Source organism: Papaver somniferum, unplaced genomic scaffold (assembly GCF_003573695.1).
Source record: "Papaver somniferum cultivar HN1 unplaced genomic scaffold, ASM357369v1 unplaced-scaffold_79, whole genome shotgun sequence".
Lineage (NCBI taxonomy): Eukaryota > Viridiplantae > Streptophyta > Magnoliopsida > Ranunculales > Papaveraceae > Papaver > Papaver somniferum.
The window spans coordinates 1,992,631-2,014,707 of NW_020650859.1; the positions used below are offsets into that span (position 1 = coordinate 1,992,631).

Below are 22,077 nucleotides of genomic sequence, written 5' to 3' on the forward strand. Positions count from 1 at the left end.
TTTTATGGGTGGTGAGATCGAGACATCGATAGCCACGATGATTAGAGAGAAAACCAAAAAATACACAGTTGGTAGAGCGAGGAGCAAGTTTCTGAGGTGTGGTGGAGGAAAGATTGGGATAACAAAGACATCCAAAAATACGAAGATGATCGTATGTAGGTTGTCGACCATAGAGAGCAAAGGAGAACAAAAAAGGAGAATTTTGGTAGGAAGAATGTTATGAAGATAGACCGCCATGTTAAGAGATTCGACCCAATATTTGGAGGGAATTGAGGCATGATACATAAGAGTACGAGTAATGTCGTTAACACGACGAATGATACGCTCAGTGTTGCCATTCTGGGAGGAGGTTTGAGGACATGAGAAACGGAAGACGAATTCATTAGTACGTCTAAAATTATGAAAGGAAGAGTTATCAAAATCACGACCTAAATCACACTGAAAGCTTTTGATGTCACGCTCAAATTGAGTTTTAACGAAGGAGTGAAATTCCAAGAATTTGGTGTATACTTGAGATTTGAATTTTAAAGGATAAACCCATAGATAATTAGTGAAATCATCCAATAAAATAAGATAATATCGAAAACATGTATCAATATGTGATACACAGGTACATAAGTCACTATGAATAATATCAAAAGGTGCAAAAGTATTGGAATTGGACTCAAAAAATGGTAATCTAACATGTTTGCTAACTTGACAAGAGTGACACAGATTAGAACATGAATTTTTATTACACGAGATAAAACTTTTGGTGCGTAAGACATCTAAGATAGCTTTGCCATGATGACCAAGCCGGTTATGCCAGACGTCTGGCGAAAAAACAGCAAGAGAGGTAGGTTGGTGATGGGGTAGAGCTCTCCAGAACTGTCACATCGTAGAATAGTCTTCTTCGAGATCAGATCCTTCACAGAGAAACCAGATGGGTCAAACTCAACAGACACATGATTATCAGTAGTAAACTTGCGGACAAACACTAAGTTTTTGATAATCTCAGGGACAACAAGAGTATCTTTTAGATGAAGAAGACGAGAGGGAAGATGTTTGAACTTGGTACCACTAGTCTTAACTGTAATATTATTGCCATTGCCAACTAGAATAGAATGAAACTTGCTATAGTTGAAAACGTTATGCAGCGTACCTGGATTTGAAGTGAGGTGTGAGGTGGCACCGGTGTCCATATAAAAATCTTCATCACAGGATTGAAGACTCATAGAGCTATATGCCTCTGCAATATCATCCGGTTTGAGAAATTCAGTGGTCGGAGTGAAGTAGGCTTGGACACGATCGAATCCAGGTGACCGTGCACGTTGGGAGCATTTTTGTGTTGCTGTGGAGGGCGTGGTTGCCAAGCATTTTTGTGTTGCTGTGGAGGGCTGCAGGGTATGGTGATGGAGGGATAGGCCAGTAGTTGGGCTGGTAGGGAGTCCATTGAGGCTGGTAGTTGGGCTGACGGGAATAGCTGGAAGGATGGGCCGGGTGTATGTTAGGCGTTGGCAGTAGAGATGGCTGGGCCGCTAGGCTTGGGTTCCAGTGGACGCTGGCAGCTGGGCTTTGGCTCCAGTTCACGTTGTTGCTGGTTGATGGTCTTGGGCTACGTCTGCCGTTGCTGGGACGATTGGGCCGTGACTGTGAACGCTGCACATGGGATGCAGCAGCAGCCAATGCTGTATGTGTAGAGTTTAGGGTTTGTTGAGAGCGTCGTATCTCTTCCGTTCTCAGTTGCGATCTTGCAGAGTCAAAACTAGGCATAGACTGTTGAATGAAAGAGGCAACAATGTTGTATTCCTCCGGAAGGCCATTGACAAGTTGAATAACCAAACGCTTGTCATTCATCGGGGAATCAAGATCACTTAATCGGTCGGAGAACGATTTAAGTTTATCACATTAATCATCAACACCATTACAGTCAGTAAATTTAAGGTTAACGAACTTACTTTCAAGAGTTGTTGTGCGACTGCCTTTGTTGTCTTGAAAAAGCTTCTTAAGATGATCCCAGATTTCTTTCGCAGTGTTGCCTGATTTGAGAACGATGAGCATTAAATCTTTGGCCATGGTAGAGAGCATCCACTGGCGACAAAGTGCATCTAGCTGGTTTACGGTAGCGGTATCGAGATCCGTTGGAGTTGCTGATCCGTCAATTAGAAAAGCTAGATTATGAGCTTGGAGATGGAGTTCGAAAAGGAAGACCCATGAAGAATATTCATCCTGTTTGATGTTTAGGATAATGGGTATAAGGGTTTTGATGTTGTTGACAACAAAGGTTGGATGCAACTTTTTCGTGTCACCGGCCATTCTTAGAGAAGAAAAGAAGAAGGATTTGATGGATCGTTTTTAGGATGATACCATGTCAAAATATGGCTAAACTCCCATCGAGTTTTTCCTCTGTTTCCATTCGTTATTATAAACCCAAAATAATATCCACAATATCTCATAGTAACGAGAGAATAATACTAGGAAAGGAAATAACATAAAGAGAGAATAATATCAAAATAATTTCTAATCTATTAATCACACGCTGGACGCTTCCATCTGCGCATTTTTTTTTTGCGGAGTCAACAGAATCTATTTTATAATTGACTATGACCATATATGACTGGGACTATTTTGTATCCGGAAACACCTATAAGAAATGAAGAAGTTAGAGCTAAAGATTTTATATTAGAATTATTTACTCCAAAACTCCCAATACCATACACTGCAGAGATATCAGGAAACTGCAGAGGACTGGCCACAGTCGACACAGGTATTGTTTAATAGCCCCCTTTTGAGATCGCTACTGCATCCTCTTGACAACCAAAACGGGTAAAGCTACAAAAGTTGATCTCTTGCATAAAGTAATCCCAAGCAGGCAAGAAAAAACAAAAAACAGAAGAACCCACGAGGCATGGACCATCAAAGCAGGGTCGATATATTTATGAATTGAAGCCATAATTGACGATTTAGAAAGGAACAACCAGTTTCAGTGTTTGAGGTCGACAAAGAGGTGATAAGATCAGGAATATCAATGCTTACAATTTTAATGACAACCATTAGTAACAACCATTAGTAAGACATAGATCTCATCATCTTTTATTCCTGCAATAACAACTTCAACTGTAATTGCACAACTTGAAGCAAGTATCTCAATCAGTTTCAATACACCACAAAGTCTCTATGTTTGAGGATTAGCCTTACATTTATTCAATCAATTACTCCACCAGTTCAATCCATCATCTGAAACTTGATTTTACTCAATCAGCTCAATAGTAATCTGTAATCTCAACCCGCGTCTTCTTCTAATTTCTGTAAATTTAAAACAACCTAGGATCTTCGTTCTTCTCTTAATTTGACAACAGCCCCATCCCTTGACAATCACCATGGTAACAGCATCCAACCCATCTCTCTGATTTCCCTCATCACCGATTTGAGTTCCTCAACCCTTTTCTCTGTTAACACAGAACCACATCTTCTTCTCCGAAACATAAAGACTAAAAAAACTCTCAAATCCTCAGACCCTGAATTTAATTCATCAATTGATCTCCGCGATCTTTGTGTCAATTTGACAAAATTTTCAGAGGGGCATTTTTAGTTTTTCAATCCTAACCATTTCTAATCTTTTTGTTTCAATTCTAACGCATCTTCAACCGGCTGAAGTTTTGCTAAAGAATTCTTCATTTAGTGATACTATGCTTCTGATTGCTGCACTTTGTTTTCATTCAATTTTTGAGGGCATAGCCGTTGGAGTTGCAGGTATTCTACTATTCCATTAACTGCTAATTCATATTGATCCCATGTTAGGTAGAGTGTATTGTATAACTTAGCTGTCTTTTGGTGTATCTTAAGAATTTGTCATATTTTCATCATGAGTACTAGTTGGTTGATTTTGTCTCCGTAGTACAAGAAAAGTGTTATAAGCTCCGTGTATAAACAAATATACCAATATTAATTAGTGAAACTAACTGATTAGATTAGCGCATTACTAACCGTTAGTCAAATCCTTTTATGAGTCGCATCTTAAACACGTTTTTGCGTGTAGTAGTGGTATCCTTTTATTTTGGGTATTTCTCAAACTTAGATAATGTTGGTTGAATTGTTCCAAATTTTCAAAAAACTGTAAATTTTTAGAGTAGATTTGGGATTGTTCGGTTACCTTATGTGAAAAACAGGTTACTGAACTCATTTGTAAGTGTAGTTCGGTTACTTTTTCCAAACACGCAGGTTACCGAACTCGCTCTTTAATGGAGGTTTTTAATAGTTAGGTACACAGACATGTTACCGAACTTTGTTTATAGGATTTACAGAGTAATGTTCGGTTGATTCGCAAACCTTAACCCAACAACATATCTAACTGAACTCCGCATGTATGCAATTAGTGAAGAGTTTGGTTTTTCAATATTTTTTGCCAACAAACCGAATATAGTGGGACAAGTTCGGTTAAATTGAGACTCAACATAGTAGGTAAAATAGCACAGTTCCGTTACATTGGAGATTTTTTTTCTTTTTGTAATAAGCGCTTCAGTAGGTATTATCGCTTCCGTGCCATAAGTAAGAGCGAAGGACTCATCCTTGTTCCTTCTCTTTGTGTGGTTTTGTAGGCCCGTAGTACACTGCGTAGTTGTTCACATCGGCTAGTCCCGTGTTCTTCTAGCTTCGTCCTGGGCATGTCAGCGATAGCTTCGTTAGGGTAACCGTTTAGACTTCGGGGAGTGGAGAAGGCATTATGCTCCTGATTTTTCTCGCCGAGTGAGATTCGGTTACAACCCGAGTATCCGTCTATTAGGGTCAGTAACCCGCATTCAGATGTGGCTTCCACAAGCTGATCGATATCGATAATCGGAAGGCAATCCTTTGGACAAGTCCTATTAATGCAAAGTCGAACTTCTTCGTTTTTCTTCGGTATTATCACCATGTTGGGAATATGTTCTCCTCGGACGACTTCTCATGCATTCATTTTCTTTAGTTTATTTTGAATTGTCTTGTGATACTACAGTGTCACCTTTCGCATCTTTTGCCTCGTAGGATTGTGGTCTTGGCAGACTTCTGGATATATCCCAGGCATATGTCCCATGTGTCTTGCATAGAGCTGGCAAACAAGCCAAAACCCGCGGGTTAACCCGTGCCCGACCCGTGAAAACCCGAACCCGGCTCGGCTGGTTTCAAAACAAGCCGGGTTCGGGTTGGAGAAATGCCGGCTTGTGAGTAAACGGGTTAACCCGTCCCGGCTCGGGAACCCGCGGGTTGAACCCGTAAACCCGTAATGCTATCAACGGCTGAGATCGTAAGATCTAACTTCTCTCTTATATAACTCCTCAAACAAAAAATTTCTCAGTTCCTCCAAAACCTAAAATCTCCGCTGCGGCTCAGAAGAAGGAAACGAAAGGCTTTCTAGGGTTTTCTTCATCATGGTAAGAAGATTCGTGGTTCATTAATTCGTTGTTCGTTTCATTAGTCATCTCTATTGATGATTCTGATTCTGATGGTGTTGTTGTATTTTTCAGGTTCTCTCAAATGATATCGATCTGTTGAATCCAAAACCTGATTTGGAGAAGAGGAGGCACAAGCTTAAGCGTTTGGTTCAATCCCAAACTCCTTCTTCATGGTAACTACTCCTAGTACTAATCACCATCTTCATCATTATCAATCTCTTATCTATGATTTCATTTTATTGAATCTGATTTGGGTTTATTTGCTTGTTTGTGTTTATGTGTTTCTGTGGAAATTGTTGCAAAATTGGATGATTTCAATTTTTCGGAACTAACTTGAAGTTCCACTATTGTGTTTTTGCTAGCCTGCCTGCCTGTCAACGAAACTGCTTCCCATTCAGTTTGTATGTATTTGAGAATAATTTTGGAAACGCTTTAACTTGTTGGATGGTTTTGAGATGTCAATGTTCCAATTTGCTTGATCACTTTAATGGGAGGACATCATTTGCAGTCTAAGAGACACTCCCTAATTGATGTTGCGATCAAATGTGAACTCAGACTGTCTCGGAGACTTTTCGAGTAACGTTCTCTGGCCTCATTCTTTTTATTGAGTTATTATTTGTACATCTAATTGGGGTTTGTAATGAATGGTTTGATTCTGTAGTTTGTGATGGGACATTCTTTCCGTCTCTCCACGATGAGATGTCTGCAATTGTGGGTTGTTTCAACCGGCGTGCACAGAACCTGCTACAAGTTCATTTATCTTCGGGTTTCAGAAAGTATTTTACATGGATTAAGAGAAAACTTGTGAAAGGAAATCAAGCGGTTGCGATAAGGGAATGTTGTAGTCGATATTCATTATTACTAGTAGAACAATGTAGATTATATAGTGTTTGTTTTTAGCTAAATAATGGCTCCAAAATTTGATCTCATTTAGGATATGTTCTTAAGGTATAAAACGGGCGGGCTAACCCGTGAACCCGCGGGTTAAACCCGTTACGGGCACGGGTTGAAGAAATGACAACCCGTGGAGAATTTCAACCGGCGGGTTTCAACCCGTATCAACCCAAACCCGTGGAACCCGCAACGGGCAAGCCCCGGCCCGCCCGTTTGCCAGCTCTAGTCTTGCAGAGGCATTGGAGTATTCTTTTGATGCTCGTACGAGCTTTTATTCTTCCTCCCTGTCGAGGAAAGTTGCAATCTTAACTATTCCCAGGTTTTCGGTTGTTATGCCGCTTATTCCCTTTGCGGGTTCTGAGGCCGAGAGGTTTGTCTTGAGCTCTTCATCATTGGAGAGGTCATGTAGTTGTTATAAGAGCTCCTTGGATGAGTCCGAGGCTGGGAAATTGTCCGAGTGTCTTGCTTTTCTTGTCACTGCTACATAAGCATTGATATCAGCTTGGCTTTTAGCATTCTTGTCCCTTTTCTCCTTTGTTTTTTGGGGTTTTATCCTGTTCTCGTTATTTTGTACGTCCATGTTGTAACAATACTTGGACTCGCCTGAGTATCCAAAGATCTATGCGATCCCATCGGGTGTTGGAAACCTTAGTCTCTGATGGTAGGTCGAGGCAACTCCTTTGATCCTATGGATCCAGGTTCGCCCGACAATGGTTGTGTAGGGAGAAAGTACATCTACTACACATAAAGTGGTTAGAGTGAGGATTTTTCCTACTCGAATTTCTAAGGTGACCTCGCCTCTTGGGCGGGTCGATGAGCCATTGAAGCCAAATATGTTATAGTTAGAAGGGATCAGGCATTCGTCTTTAAAACCCATTTGCTAGAATGTTTCATAAAAAAAGATTTTGACAAAACTTCCTCCGTCTATTAGGATTTTAGGCATGTCTTATGGCAGTACCTTAGGCTTTTCTTCCTCGCCCTCCTGCTCAGGAAGTGTGATAGGCATCGTAACCACTAATGGATTGTTGTGGTTTCGTACTTCATCTGGTGCCTCCAAGGCTGAAAAACTGATAGGTATTTTCATCCACTCCTGCATACGAGGTTCTTTTTCCACACTGAAGACTCGTCACCTTCGAAGTTTCGCTTGTGTATTTGTCCCGTAATACTTCCTTCAGATGAGTGCGATATCGTGTTGCATCCCAAGTATTGTGCCTCGCGTGGTATTTATACACGATGTATGAGTGTTCCCACTGTTGGTTGGACCGCTAGCTGTGCGATGTACTCCTCGAGTTTTCCTTCATCAATCATGTCTTGCATCATCTTCTTCAGATCTATGCACGAGTCCGTCGTGTGGCTATAAAATTGGTGAAACTCGCAGAAGTATCTTCAATTCTTAGCACGCTCGGGATGCTGTCCTCTATTCCATGGGTATGTGATCTTACATTTCCCATCGATCTTCTTAAAGATCTCGGATATAGGTTTGTTTAGTTTCGTGTAGACTAGGTCTACGAACTTTCCCTTATTTTGTTGGGCTTGGTATCTCCCTTTTCATCCTCCTCTTCGATGTTTATCGAACTAGGTAGATCCGTTGTTGGATCGCCCTGCTCCTTGGGATGACATTTAATGGTTTTGTGGTTATACCACATTTCCTCCTCTATTGGTTCCTTTTACAAATTTATCATAAGTACCGTCTTGGAGTTCTTCAAGGGATATGTAATCCTCTTGAATCTCTCTCAGTTTCCCTAGATTGGGTGGCGCGGTCTCGTACATGCGGATAATATGGGGTTCGTCTTTCTTAGACTATTTTTAAAGCCAAAGATCGCGTAGGCCTCTGGGACTATTCCGATGTCGGCACATAATTTTCTCCAACGAGTTACCAGAGAGCGGAGTGACTCATTGGGTCCCTTGGATAACTGGAACAACATGTCAATTTCGGGTTTGACTCGGCTGTTATGTATGTATGTTTCAAATAACAACTCGGATAGATGGTCAAACGATTTAATCGATTCCTTTGGAAGGTTATTGAACCACATTAGGTCCTTGTATTTTAGACTGGATGGAAAGAACCTACACATCACTACCTCGTAGTGACTCCACTCTGTCAGTGTCATGCGGTAGGATCTGAGATATCCGATTGCATCGCCGGTCCCATGGAAGGGAGGTTCAAATGTTGGGAGTGCGCATTTCCTTGGAAATGGTTGGGCTAGTAGACTCTCCGATAAGGGAGACTGTCCGGCCTCTTTCAGTACTTCCTTAAACTTTCTTTATTTTTGTTTTCATGTAGCTTCTCTTCACATCGTTTCGAGTTGACATAGTCGGGCTTGTAATTTGTCGTCATTGTGCCTCGTTTCGGCTTTCTTCCTTCGTCCTTGCGCTCTTTCGGGCGAGTAGAAAACTTCTAGGCGGCGATATATTGATCACCCTGAATCCTCGTATGATTGCTCGGCGTACGTCACTATTTAAGAATGAGTTGACTTTGAAGTCTCCCCTCGCTTGGGGTCTATGACTGCGCGGTTCTCGGCCTTGCAGTTGGTTTTTACTTCGTCCTCCTTTTTCTTTTCTTGTCTATGCTTGGGATCGACATCGGATGATCTTCTGGACGGGCTTTCTTCCTCGTTTAGGACTTCTCGCCATCCTTTCAGAAAGCATTCTCATGTTTTCTCGTCTGAGGTGTCAGGGATATGCACTGGCTCATCGTCTTGTAAGTTCTCAAAAGGATTATCCTTCCGGAGGGTCTCCTCTATGGTAGGGAGTGACACATTTTTATTTGTTTTGCGTTTCAGCCTGCGGTTTCTCTGTTCGAGCCTCCTGTTACGTCTCTTTAACTTTTTCATTCTCTCATCATGCGCCTATTGAGCTTTATGGATGGCTGCGATAGTAACAACGGTATCTCCGAGCTTAGAAGGTTCTCTTTCTTTCTCCTCATTGTTTATTGTTTGCATTGGCAAACGATTCAACCCTCCTGGTTGAGGTAAATGGATATCATTCTGTCTTCGAATGGATTCCCCTCTTCGTCAGAGATAGAGTTATCAGTTAACCCCTCTCGATATTGGTTATCGAGTTGTATCTCTCTTGGGAGTACACCGTTGTGCATAGTTTCACCGGTCTCCATCTCGTCTAGGCCTCCAGACAGTTTCACCTTGGCTCGTGCGAGTGGATCGTCTCGTCACCATCGCATTACCTGCGATATATGCAATAATGCTTAATTTGTCTTTTCTTACAGAAAAGTGGGAGCCTAGATCTGCAGGTCATTTGCAATTACTAAGTCACACTTCAGACTGGACAGTTTAGTACAGGAAGACTTTGCAGTAGATTTTGGAGACATGTGAATATTTCAAAACATTCCCTACTTGCATAAAGTTCTAGTGATGGGAAAAAGGTGTTTTGTTTGTCTCTCTTTTCGAGAAAAATACCTCCTTCTACATGTCATACCTTTATTAGGATAAAACCAAGTTTATGATTATTTAGCATATCTTCCCATTTTAGGAAATACTTCTCATCATCTTTAAACTTTTGATTTTGAACAAACTTTGAGTTTGATGAATGATTATGTACTCATTAACCCTTTCCCTTGACTTAGAGTTAAATTTCTAAGAAGAAGATTTTTGGATTATCTTGAGTTTCTTAGAAGATGAAGAACATCATGAAAATTTTTTCTTTTCAACTTTCATAGGACAATATCCCCCCTTATGAAGTTTACTAGCTTAAACTTCTTCCCATCCCTTTCATGGAGGAGATCATTTGAGTGCCGATATGTTTAAAACTCCATTTTCACTCTGATCTTCAACTCTCCTCATCATATTAAGGAGGATATAGGAAATATTAAAAGAATGAAATTTTTGAAGAAAATCAATAAAAGGATGTAGATTTGTTGATTTTGAGGGTCTTCAAGACTTCACAGATCGTGTCGAGTCCGACCTCTACTCATAAATTCTACATGGGCACTCTCCTGATATCTCCTGACGTGCAAAAGCTTGTCTTGATGAACCCAATAGGATAACTAAACTATGTCATAATTTTTTGGGTTTTCATTTTGTTTCTAGACTAGGTAACCAAGTTACGGATGTTTTATTAAAGTTTGTTAGGCCTTTAAATTCGGTTAATGAATGGGAGTCTTCTCCTCCCCTATATAGCTTAAAACATATCCTACTAGATAAATCTAATATCGGCAAATCTCAAACTCCCAGATTAGATGGGTCTACTTCATTTATACAGAAGACTCTTTCCTAACTTCTTTTATGAAATGCCTTAAAAAAGAAAAATCTCCTCTGGATTTTGGACCAACACCAACCCAAAGGTCCCAAACCTGTACCGCTTACGGTGGCTCCGAAAAGAATAAAATAAAAATGTCTAAACGTAAAATCCCCAAAATATCCTTCTGGTTTCGTTTCATTTCCATCCATTTCTCCGTGGATAAAATCAATTATTTCCCTGTCTCAAAGAGATGGATGGAGAAGAACAGTATCAGTACCAATTTAGGTTTTTAGAATGATAGGAGAATTTTGAAATTGCGAGGAATCTTTTGATTAGTATCTTCAATTTCTAGACCAAAAGCATTGTTGTAATTCTCATGATTGTTAGATTTTGTTGTGAATCAAACATTTAATTCTAATTTCAATATCATGCTTGGATTTTATTAAGTATGAGTAGTTATTTCACCAATGTCATGAGGCAAGTTTGTTGAGTCAAATAGTGTCTTCAGTTTCAGTTGATTCATTTCAGTAAATTTTGATTCCAACAATAATATCATGAGCTCAAGATTATTGAGTTAGCATCTCAAGATTTTCTTCTTCTGTTTAATGTTTTGAGGATGTGAAACATATAGTGGGTAGGAAAATCGATGCTACAGAGTGATACGAAGCTATGGCCCTTCAAGGTCATTCCTGCCCAAGATGAGAAATCCATGATTCAAGTCAAGTCTGGTCTTTATATTTTTACTGACGTGTATTCTTACAACTAATCATGCATCACCCTGCCTGCGCCAAGTTGGTAAATGGAATATGACCAAGTAAGTTTTCGTTCGTTGAGCTTTTTATAGAGCATGAAAAATCATATCCAAAGTAAGAAGAAGCCCTATACAATGCTTACATTGATAATACATTTATTCTTTTCAATTTTATTTTTTCTGTAAAATGGCAATACATTTATTGCTGTAAAAAGAAAAAATTAAGCAACTTGGCAGTAATACAACTTCCATAAGTGATGCAATTTCTGAAGGAAAATCTTTTAAGTGTAGAATCTTTACTCTGAATGCCAATTCGCATTATAAATAACAATGAATCTTCTTTGATCATTTTTCTTATAGAAAATTTAAAGTTTCTTAACCATGGCTACAACAAGTTTACTTTCGATTACGTTTCTTATCGTTTCCTTAGCAGCTATTGCATCCATTAACAATTGCTGCAATACTCAAAATGAAGACAGAAAGGTAGATATTGTGTACATGGATGAGCTTCCAAAGGAGAGTGAATATACCCCAATGTCTCAGCATCAAAATATTCTCCAAGAAATTGTTGAGGGAAGGTAAGCAACCAATACTCATAATCAGGTTTTGTAATATCTATTTCTATCTGGATCCTGTATGGAATTTAAATAACAGTTCTAATTCATTGTTGAAAATAAAATGAAGAGTTTTTGTACAGGCCTTATTGACGCATTTCATTTATTGATTTGCAGTTTGGTGCAGGACATATTAGTTCACAGTTATAAAGGAGTTTTAATGGATTTTCCGCAAATCTCACCGAAAAAGAAGTTCAAAAGCTCTGTGGTAATTAGTTTGTTGATACTGCGGTTCACATGAAAGCATAGACCGGTTTGTGTGGCGCGTTGTTGATATTCATCAGTCTTTTATGATATTGTTAGGGCTTCACATAAACGACCCAACCCGCACCCGTCAAGATTCACCCGCACCTGATCCAACCCGTTTAGGAGTGGGTTGACTATGGGTGAGCACGAAAACCCGCCATATGTTGGGTCGGTTGCGAGTAGAAACTTTCATCACCCGACCCAACCCGTCCACCCGCCAGAATTCCCTAGCCCTTAGATTATCTATCCTAGGATGAATCTCGGCCACAGAAAAACCATATATATTGCCTAACCCTAATCCTCTCAACTTTCATTCGAAGTTCACACCAGTTTTCACTTCACTCCTCTTCAGCGGCTGAAGTTCGGGCTCTTCTCTCCTTCCCTCGTTCTGTCAATTGCTTGATTTGTTTCAATTCTCAACTCATATCACCAATAACGAAAGGTAAGAGTCGTAAGACAGATTCTGTGATTTTCTTTGGTTTTGAATTTGGTTTTTTTTTTCTCTCAATTTGGGGTTTATCTATTTTCGTTATAATCTTTGATTAACTGATCTTGCGATATTCTGACTTTGATTTGTTAATCTTTTGTGTATATTGGAATTGGATTTGGGGATTTTATGAAATGTAAAGTTTAATCTGTTCAGTTATCTGATAGATTCATTTGTTCTTTCATGAGTTTTACAATCCCTTGTTCTGCTGATTTGGATGAGTTTATGTTGTTGTACTTTACTTAGTATTTCAATTTGATGACCGTTTATGTTTTTCAGTCTTAACCACCAGTACTACCATTTTGTATTTTGTTGATTGTTGTACTGTAGCTACTGTTGTAACTTGTAACTTTTTTGTGAGTTTGGTATGTCTATATTTTCATTTCCTAAATGATTTCCAGTTTTCCTGCTCTCAATATTGCATTAATATTCTCATGGTCACCTAGTTGCGTCACATGGCTAGCATAGCAGAATTATACCCCATTGTCGATGCTTTGATTACTAACATCAACTTTCATTGTAACTGTTCATTTTCCTTGCAGATCTATTTGGTGACCTTGCTACTTCTTCCATCAGTTTAGATGATTGATTCCTATTGGGTTAGATAATGTAATGACGCCAAGAACCACTGTCAGTAAATTGATATTTCTGAGTTCATTGTTGGTATGTTACATCTTTGTTATTGTAACTAATTGACATACTTTGATTGATTTCAGGCTTCCAGCGCATTCTGGGGTGAAATGTCTATATTTTTCGATGGAGGAAGCTGGTCGCTTGATATGAATCACATCACATGATCTTTCCTTTCTTCTGCTACTAGATTTAGTATAGAAGAGTATCCAATAGACTAGTAATTCACCTTTTTAGCTTTTAGAAGTGGAACTCATTTTTATTTTGTAAACACTTTTAATTTTAAGTAACTTATGATGCTAAATGTATGCACTTTTAGTTATTTGTCAAGTTCATACGGTTCATTGCATTTTATGACGGGTTAACTCGCCAGCCACCCGAACCAACCCGCTGTAATGTGGGTCGGGTTAAAACTGACCCACTATGATGACGGGTTGGTTATGGATGACGATTTTTGTTACACGCCATCAGTGGGTTAGGTGGTGGGTGAGACCCAAACCGACCCAAACCGACCGTGCAGCCCTAGTTATTGTGCACGTAAAGACGGAATGGTATCCATCTTTCCAAATCGAATCTTTCAACTTCAAACTACTAGGTCTTGGGATTTTATAGGACTTCCGGAGAATGTGAAACGAATGCCTAATGTTGAAATTGATATCATAGTTGGTGTCATCGATACTGGTATCCGGCCAGAATCGGCAAGTTTCTCTGGCAATGGCTTTGGTCCTCCTAAGAAATGGAAGGGTGTCTGTGATGGTGGTCATAATTTTACCTGCAACAAGTGATTTTTTGTTTTTTCATTTAATCTTCATCTAAGCAATCTCAAACTATTACACCCCACTAATCTCAACATCTAATGATTTTTTCTGCTGATTTGAAATGTTTATCTACAGCAAGCTCATCGGGGCTCAATATTATGAGGGCGTCGGATCTGCTAGGGACACAAAAGGCCATGGTACTCACACTGCATCAACTGCAGCGGGCAACATAGTTAAGGGTGCTAGCTTCTTCGAAATCGCAAAAGGCAATGCCAGGGGAGCAGTTCCCCCAGCCAGGATCGCAGCTTACAAAGTCTGTGGCTCTGATGGTTGTCCATCAGATGCAATCTTGGCTGGATTTGATGATGCAATTGCCGATGGCGTGGACATTATCTCAGTGTCACTGAGTAATTCTAATCCATCTGGCTTTAGTACAGATCCTATTGCCATCGGGTCTTTTCATGCTGTGAAGAAAGGCATACAATTCACAGTCAGCCGGTAATGACGGACCTACAGTCATTACTGACTGGATATTATGGGGTTTTATATAGTGAATAAATTGTGCTAATAAGACTGTTTCAAAGATTATTTGAGTTCATTTACCGTCAACAATTTTCATCTTGATCAAGTTTGGAACATATTCATTAAGACTTAATCCTAAATAATTTGGAACAGGGATTAGATAACTAATTAAAGCCAAAGTAAGCGTCACTCTGAAAGCTGCTGCTCTGTTGTAATATTGGGATCAACTGTTTTCCTTCACTGAAAGATTCAACCTTCCTCTTTTATGTGCAATCCCATATCATGAGAGCTCTTACCAGTTAAATGTTTTCCGTCATAATTTGCTAGAAAAGATAGTGAACTTGACTTATCAGTTATTATTGATTTAATCTTTTGCATCAATATAGAAAATATAAATAGTTTATTACAATCATTTTTTATAAGTACTCCCTTCTACTATTTTAGCTCCAACATAATTAACGATTCTCCGGTAAGAAAACCACCATTTGTGTTTGTTTAGATGTAAAACACAAAACAAACTTCAAAATCCAACTACAAACCCCATAGCAATGATAGCTTACAACAACAACTTCTCTATTCTATTCTCTCAATCGTCGTCACTAGCTTTACTCGGAGGATTAATACTATTAACATTGAATTATGCATCATGATTTTCATCATAGAGTTAAATCGACCATAAGAAAAATTAAAAATGTCAAACGTCCAATTACACTTGATCTTAAAATTAATTAAGCTAATCATATTATGATTTCATGGTTCTAATAATTAAACTAATTTTAATTGAGATAAAAAAAAATTATTCATCAAATTTAGATGATTAGGTCTTGTTGATGATCATTATAAAAATAAGTTATGTTTAAGAATAAATAATTTAAATAACTTAAATTGAAGAATCCTATCAAATAATTAAAATACAAAATCATTATAAGAAAGTCAATCGTAAGAAGAGAAAAAAACCGAAAATCGTGGTGAGAAATGGAATAAAAAAATCAATTTTGTTTCATTGCAATTTTTCCTAATAATATTATTCATTCCAAAAATAATGATATAGTTAGATAAAAATACTTTATATTCTTAGGCGTAGAATAAACGCTCAAATTTTTTGGTGACAATGTTTCTACAAATAAATGAAATTAATAAAAATTCGACAAATTAAAAACTTTCCTTGAACAGTAAAACCTTAATTTTGAACCAAAAATAATTATATTATATTATACGAAAAATGAAATAATAGATAAACCAAAATTTATATATTTAGAGATTTTTTCGGTAAATATATAATTTAATTCGAAAAATGTTAATACGCAAATAAAGATTAGGGAACAAATTTTTTTTACATTTTTTTCTTAGTAATACTTCATCCAATTCTGAAAAAGAGATATTTTCATTTTTACGTTTTGTCTAAGGGTGCACAGGAACCGAGCCGGACCGACGGACCGAACCGGAACCGATGAAACCGTACCTGATTTTGGACCGAACCGAGGTACAAGGTACAAGTACCGGTCCCAAAAATAGGAACCGAGCTCTGGAGGTACAGGTAAACGGTCCAACACATGAACCGTCCCATACCGGACCGAAGTCCCGAATAATTCTGACCGTTAGATTTAGGGGATAAGAGATCTGTCTCAGCCATTGGATTAATAGGGGGTATATAAGCTCACATTATTAGATTAGGGTTTCAGTTCCCTTAGTTTTTTCTCGCCTCTTCTCAGTACTTCTCTCTGAGAAGGAGAAGAAATTCTCCCCTTCTTCTGATCTTCACAGAACCTTGTGTAGCCCAGTTTCCTCAAACATCTTGCTTTTTGATCTTTCAATTGGAACTATCATGAATTTATAAGCAATGAGTTGCCAAAATTTTTAGTCAATTTCTTTAACATTTTGATCAAATCAACTCTTCTCAAGTATATATAAACACATAATATACATGCAATGATTATGTGTTTATATATACCCACTCTTACCTCTGTAAGTATTCTTGCCTTTTGTTTCCATGTCTCTATTTTGGGTTTGTTGAATTCCTGGCTAATTGTGTTTCATTAGCTTTTAATTTTAATTCTGGGAAATCGAAGTAGAACAGGCATTTTATCATACAATTTCAATGCATCTTTTTATAATTTTGAGCTTAACCACCAAATTTAGTGTTCATATACGAGTTTTTAATTGACTGTATAAGATTGGGTCAGTCATTGTTAAGAGTGGCAATTTATAAGCAATGAGTTGCCAGATTTTGCTGATCATAAGCTACATTACACCACTCTACAGGCCAAAGATTGAGACCAATTGAGAGCAATTGCCTGACAAGTAAAATCAAGGTACATTATCAAAGGCAGGAGCCGCAGGACTGCATCAATTGCACAAGGTAGAAAAATCCTGAACTTTACAATTTCATAACAGTAGAACATTTTTATCTTCTTCTATAGAATGGGAATCATTGTCTAAAGAATTTTATGGAACGCATTGTACATAGCCTCTTTCTGATTACTGAACTTTATGTTCTTTCTTAACTGCATGTCACACAAGTACTAGAAGCACATGTTAAACAGATTTCACAAATTACTAAACTTTAAATGTTCACATGTACTAGTTCACAGTAAATGATTGAAGCACTATAAATGATTGTCCACTGTTTACTAGATTACATGTTTTCTTCTTTTTATTCATGTACTAGTCCACTTTAAGGATCGAAGATAGTTAAATTTCATGTACTAGTTCGTTGTTCACATGTATTATGTCTTATTCACTGAGCTCAAATACAGGAAGTGCCAACTTTGTCAGTGATGGAAATATGGCGTCATTTCACTCGGAGAAATGTTGAAGAACCCTCTTGCAATTACTGTGGAAGGACTTATAGGGCTAACATGTCCAGAAATGGAACTTCTGCCTTGTGGAATGCTTAGAAGTTGCAATAATGCTTAGAAGTTGTAACTTATGCAGTTATGCAGTTATGCACTTATGCTTATGCTTAATGAAATTATGCTTAGAAGTTAGAACTTATGCAGTTATGCACTTATGCTTATGCAGTTATGCTTAGAACAATGTTTTTAATATTTATGAACTTTTATATGTATGAAGTATGATACAATGTCTTTATTTCCTTTGAGGTCTTCATTTTATGCAGTTATGCTTTATGCATTTATGCTTCAGTTGAGTTCTTATTTCATTTCTTGTTTCATTTCTTGTTTCATTTCAGTTATAAGCTGGCATGGATGCATCAAGTCAAGCTCATGAAACAGCTACTCCTACACCTACAACTGCTACACCTACCACTGCCACAGATACAGTTGTTGGATCCTCAATGCAACCAACAAATGAAGCAGCACAGCCAGAGACAGCAGCAGTAGATGTAGAAGCTACTTCTACTCAAACGGGTGGTAGTAAGATAACTTCTAACGTTTGGAATCATTTGAAGAGGTTAAATGTTCAAGATGCTGCATGCAATTACTGCAAGAAGGTGATAAAGGCTCATACTGGAAGGAATAATACAAGTGGAATGTGGAAGCACTTCAACAGATGCAAGCAGAATCCTAACAAGCCAAATCCAAAAGGACAACAAACTCTGACAGTAAATCCTGCAACACTGGGTGAGGATGAAGGTCAGTTAGTCTGTACTAATTTCAGTCAGGATAAATGTTAAATGGCAGTTGTTGAATTTATTATAATTGATGAGATGTCATTTAGAGCAGTTGAGGGTGAAGGTTTTAGGAGAATGATGCATGTCTTAAAGCCTAGATTTGTTGTGCCAAGTAGAATGACTATTTATAGATGTTTATTAGACATGTATGTATTAGAGAAAGAAAAGTTGAAAAATTACTTCAAGTCAACCAAGCAGAGGGTTAGTTTGACAACAGACACATGGACTTCACCAAACAATTTCAACTACATCTGTGTAACAGTTCACTTTATTGATCAGCAGTGGAAGTATCAAAAGAGAATTATCATGTTTTGTGAGGTTAGTGGTCACAAAGGAATTGACATTGGTGAGATGTTAGAGAAGTGTTTGTCAGATAGGGAGCTTAAAGATGTGTTTACTGTCACTTTGGATAATGTGAGTGCCAACAAGGTAGCAAAGGATTATTTGAAGACTAGCATTGTTTCAAAGACAGGGGCAGAAGAGAGAGCTAAGTACTTGCATGTAAGTATATGTATATGAATATGAGTCATATGACTTATTTATTTATTTTACTTTCTACTTATTTATTAAAATATCTAATACTTGTTTGAATTCACCTTTTCAGGTAAGGTGTGCAGCTCATGTACTTGCACTTGTGGTAAAAGATGTTGTGAGGGTCTACAACAAATCAATTGCAAGAATCAGGTCAGTTGTCAAGTATATAAAAGGTTCTCCATCTAGGTTGGCTAAGCTTAAGCGTTGTGCAAAATTAGTTGGAATAGAGTCTAAGGTAACATTGATATTAGATGTTAAGACTAGGTGGAACAACACATTCTTGATGCTACAGGCTGCAGAAGTGTTTGAAAAAGAATTTATTAGGTTAGAAAGGTGTGACAAGGAATATCGACAGTTTTTTTATTACCCAAAACAGAGTGAGAAAGATCTACCTGATGCTAATGATTTTGATATTGATGTTAATGTTGGTGAAGAAGAGGAAGAATTTAGTGAAGAAGAACAAGAAGAAGTTGAGGTGACAGGGAAGAAGAAGGCACAAAAGAAGAAGAAGAAGAAGGTAGTAGTGAGGAAACCTGCTCCATGTGAAGAGGACTGGATCTTTGACAGAGGCCTTGTCAAATGTTTGAAAGTATTCTTTGATGCCACTGTTGCATTTTCAGCCACGACTAAGGTAACAACAAACACTTTCTTATGGCAATTAGTTATCATATATGAGCAACTAGTTGAGTTTAGAGATAATGTAGATGAAGATCCTTTTATTGCTACTATGGCTGGAAAAATGTTTAAGAAGTATAAAAAATATTGGGGTGATTATGCAAAGATGAACCCTACAATCTTTTTTGCCATGTTGTTGGATCCTAGAGAGAAAGAAAAAGGACTACAATTTGCTCTTGATCTCTTGTATGGGAAGAATTCTTCTAAGGTTGAATCTGTTATGAAGATTGTTAAGTTGGATTTTAAGATTCTATTTGAAGAATATAAGGATGTTTATTCAGTTCATGAGGAGTCAAGTAGTTCTATCCAGGGACAAGCCAAAGCAGTGGTAAGTAAACCAGTGACAGGACCAAGTCGTATGAAATAGTTGATGTCAAGGAGTAAGAGGTTCAAGAAAATCCCAAATGATGATGAGGGAAAAACAGAGTTGGATAAATATTTCATTGACGAGTATGAACAAGGTGAAGGAGAAGATGATGAGGAGGAGTTTGACTTATTGGGTTGGTGGAAGACCAACAGTACAAAGTATAAGATACTTGGACATATGGCTAAGGACATATTAGCCATTCCTGTGTCTTCTGTTGCCTCTGAGTCTGCTTTTAGCACAGGAAAGCGAGTCTTAAGTCCTTGTAGAAGCTCTTTATCTACAAGGACAGTTGAGGCATTGCTTTGCACACAAAGCTGGCTAAGGAAGCCAATACAACTTGATCTTCTATCTGATTACATACCAGATGATGATGTTGAAATTGAAGAAGGTAACATATTACATTATTACTTGTGTTTGGCAGTAATAGATATAGTCTAATGGTTACTAACTGCTATTATTATTTTTTTGCAGCGTTACTTGGTCCTATCAACAATGATGACACCACAAGTGCTGCTGACATGGATTAGAAGATCAATATTCAAGGCTACTGCAGCACTGCTAGTTGTTCTTTTATCAGATTTTCTCATTTTCAAGACTTAGTGTGTGTCTGTGACTACTGCTACTTCTTTTTTAAGATTTTCAAGACATTGTTTGTTTGGTTTGCTATTAATATTGCTACTTATTAGTTGTTGCTTTGAGATATTGAAAAGTAGGTAAAAAAACAGGTAAAAAAGTAAAAAACAGGGCAATAGATTTCTGTTTTTTTTTCCCCTGAAATGGAACCGGAACCGGAACTGGTACCGATACCGTAACCGAGGTACTCGGTACCGGTACCGGTCCATTTTTTGGTACCGAAGGGTGTAAGGTACAGGTACTCGGTCTCGGCAAGAACCGAGCCGAACCGTACCGTGTGCACCCTTAGTTTTGTCCTATTTTAAGACACAAATTCTACAAATAGAATTCTCTTTATGTATCAAAACACGTGAGCAAAAGCCAAGCCTAATTTTTTTGGAGTGCTTTTTTTTCTTAGTAAATTACTGACTTACAACGTCTTGGAAGATCAGGGGAGTTACATTTAGAAGAAAATGAAGAGAATCAAGGATCTGGATAGTAACACTTAGCAAGGATCTTGGATTTGAGCATCCTCCAAGCCTTCACAAAGCTAAATGAGTTGCTTTGTAATTCAGAACTACAAAAATTATGTCTAAAAATGAGTTTCTAAGCTCTCTAAAGGTGCCGTTAGGTAATAAATGTTACACATAAAACCATCGTAACATGGATAATTCGCAACGAACCCTTGCCAAAAGATAATTTGGAAAATCAAGGTTTTATATATCTCATTTCAGTATTATATAAATGCTCTGAAGCCTGTCGTTTAGCCTTGCCGTCTGTTTATTTTGGTTTAAGGTTCACGTACAGATGTGGTTGAGGTGGAGTAACAAGTGCTCTTTAAACCTATACAGTTGTTTCTTAGATGTGAATATTATACTATGGAATTTGGAACCAGAATTCATGCCAACCAATTCTACATACTTGGCAGATTATTCAGCCACGAAGGCATGCACTAAATTGGTTTTCCTTAAAAGATTTTTTTTGATCAATACAACAAAGAATTTTATTAATAAAGAAGACAAGTTACAGAAAGTGGAGGGAAAGTGGAGAAGAGGAGAAAGTGGAGGGGAAGTGGAGAAGAGGAGAAGAATGAAAACATGGTATGAAGCATTGTTGCTCCATAACACAAAGAAAGTTCAGTAGGTTCAAGGCCAAGTTGGTCAAGATCCTAAACCAACAAGACCGCCCCAAATAGAGGATATCCTGAACTAACAAAGAGTAGCTACTTCCTATTAACTACTCCCTTCGTTCTTTTTTAATAAGCCAGTTTTGTTTTTAGCGAAATTTAAGGAAATTAAAAGAACTAATCATTGAAAATGGTCCTCATGACACTTGTCAATAAAAAATATGAAGTGAAATGGTTCCTATAACACTTGTTAGCAAAAGAAGTAAAGTGAAGTGGTCCACATGATACTTGTCATCAAAATAAGTTAAGATAAAAGTGGTCCAAAAAATTAAAATAACATTTGACTTTCCCAATAGGAAACTGGCCTATTTTTTTGAAACTTTTATTTATAGAAACTGGCATATTAAAAAAGAACGGATGGAGTACAAGACACCAGCTATAATGCAGAATCTGAAAAGTAATGCCTCTAAAAGATACGGTTTTAGAAGTCCAATACAATAAGAGAGCCTTAATTTTCATAATTAATTTTTCTTGCGAGTACTCGGAGTCTTGAAAAATGCACTTATTTCTTTGTTTCCACACTCCCCAAACGAAAGCAAAGGGTAGCATCTCCCAAAGAGTCCTACCG

General features: G+C 37.9%; 2 long non-coding RNA genes and 1 pseudogene across 3 annotated transcripts; all 3 read left to right on the forward strand.

Moving 5' to 3' along the window:
• Window positions 1-2,847: 2,847 nt before the first annotated feature.
• LOC113344657 lies at window positions 2,848-6,237 on the forward strand. 2 transcript variants are annotated; one of them, XR_003357891.1, is made up of 6 exons: window positions 2,848-3,732; window positions 4,578-5,387; window positions 5,481-5,581; window positions 5,771-5,809; window positions 5,917-5,984; window positions 6,070-6,237. It is a non-coding gene; the product is annotated as an uncharacterized LOC113344657 (long non-coding RNA). The 2 variants fall into 2 exon arrangements; XR_003357890.1 differs by having other exon boundaries at window positions 5,771-5,984.
• A 5,391-nt stretch (window positions 6,238-11,628) lies between these two features.
• Window positions 11,629-14,533, forward strand: LOC113344634 (annotated as a pseudogene).
• On the forward strand, window positions 12,434-13,501 carry LOC113344677. The gene is made up of 3 exons (XR_003357901.1): window positions 12,434-12,549; window positions 13,137-13,203; window positions 13,311-13,501. It is a non-coding gene; the product is annotated as an uncharacterized LOC113344677 (long non-coding RNA).
• Window positions 14,534-22,077: the final 7,544 nt, after the last annotated feature.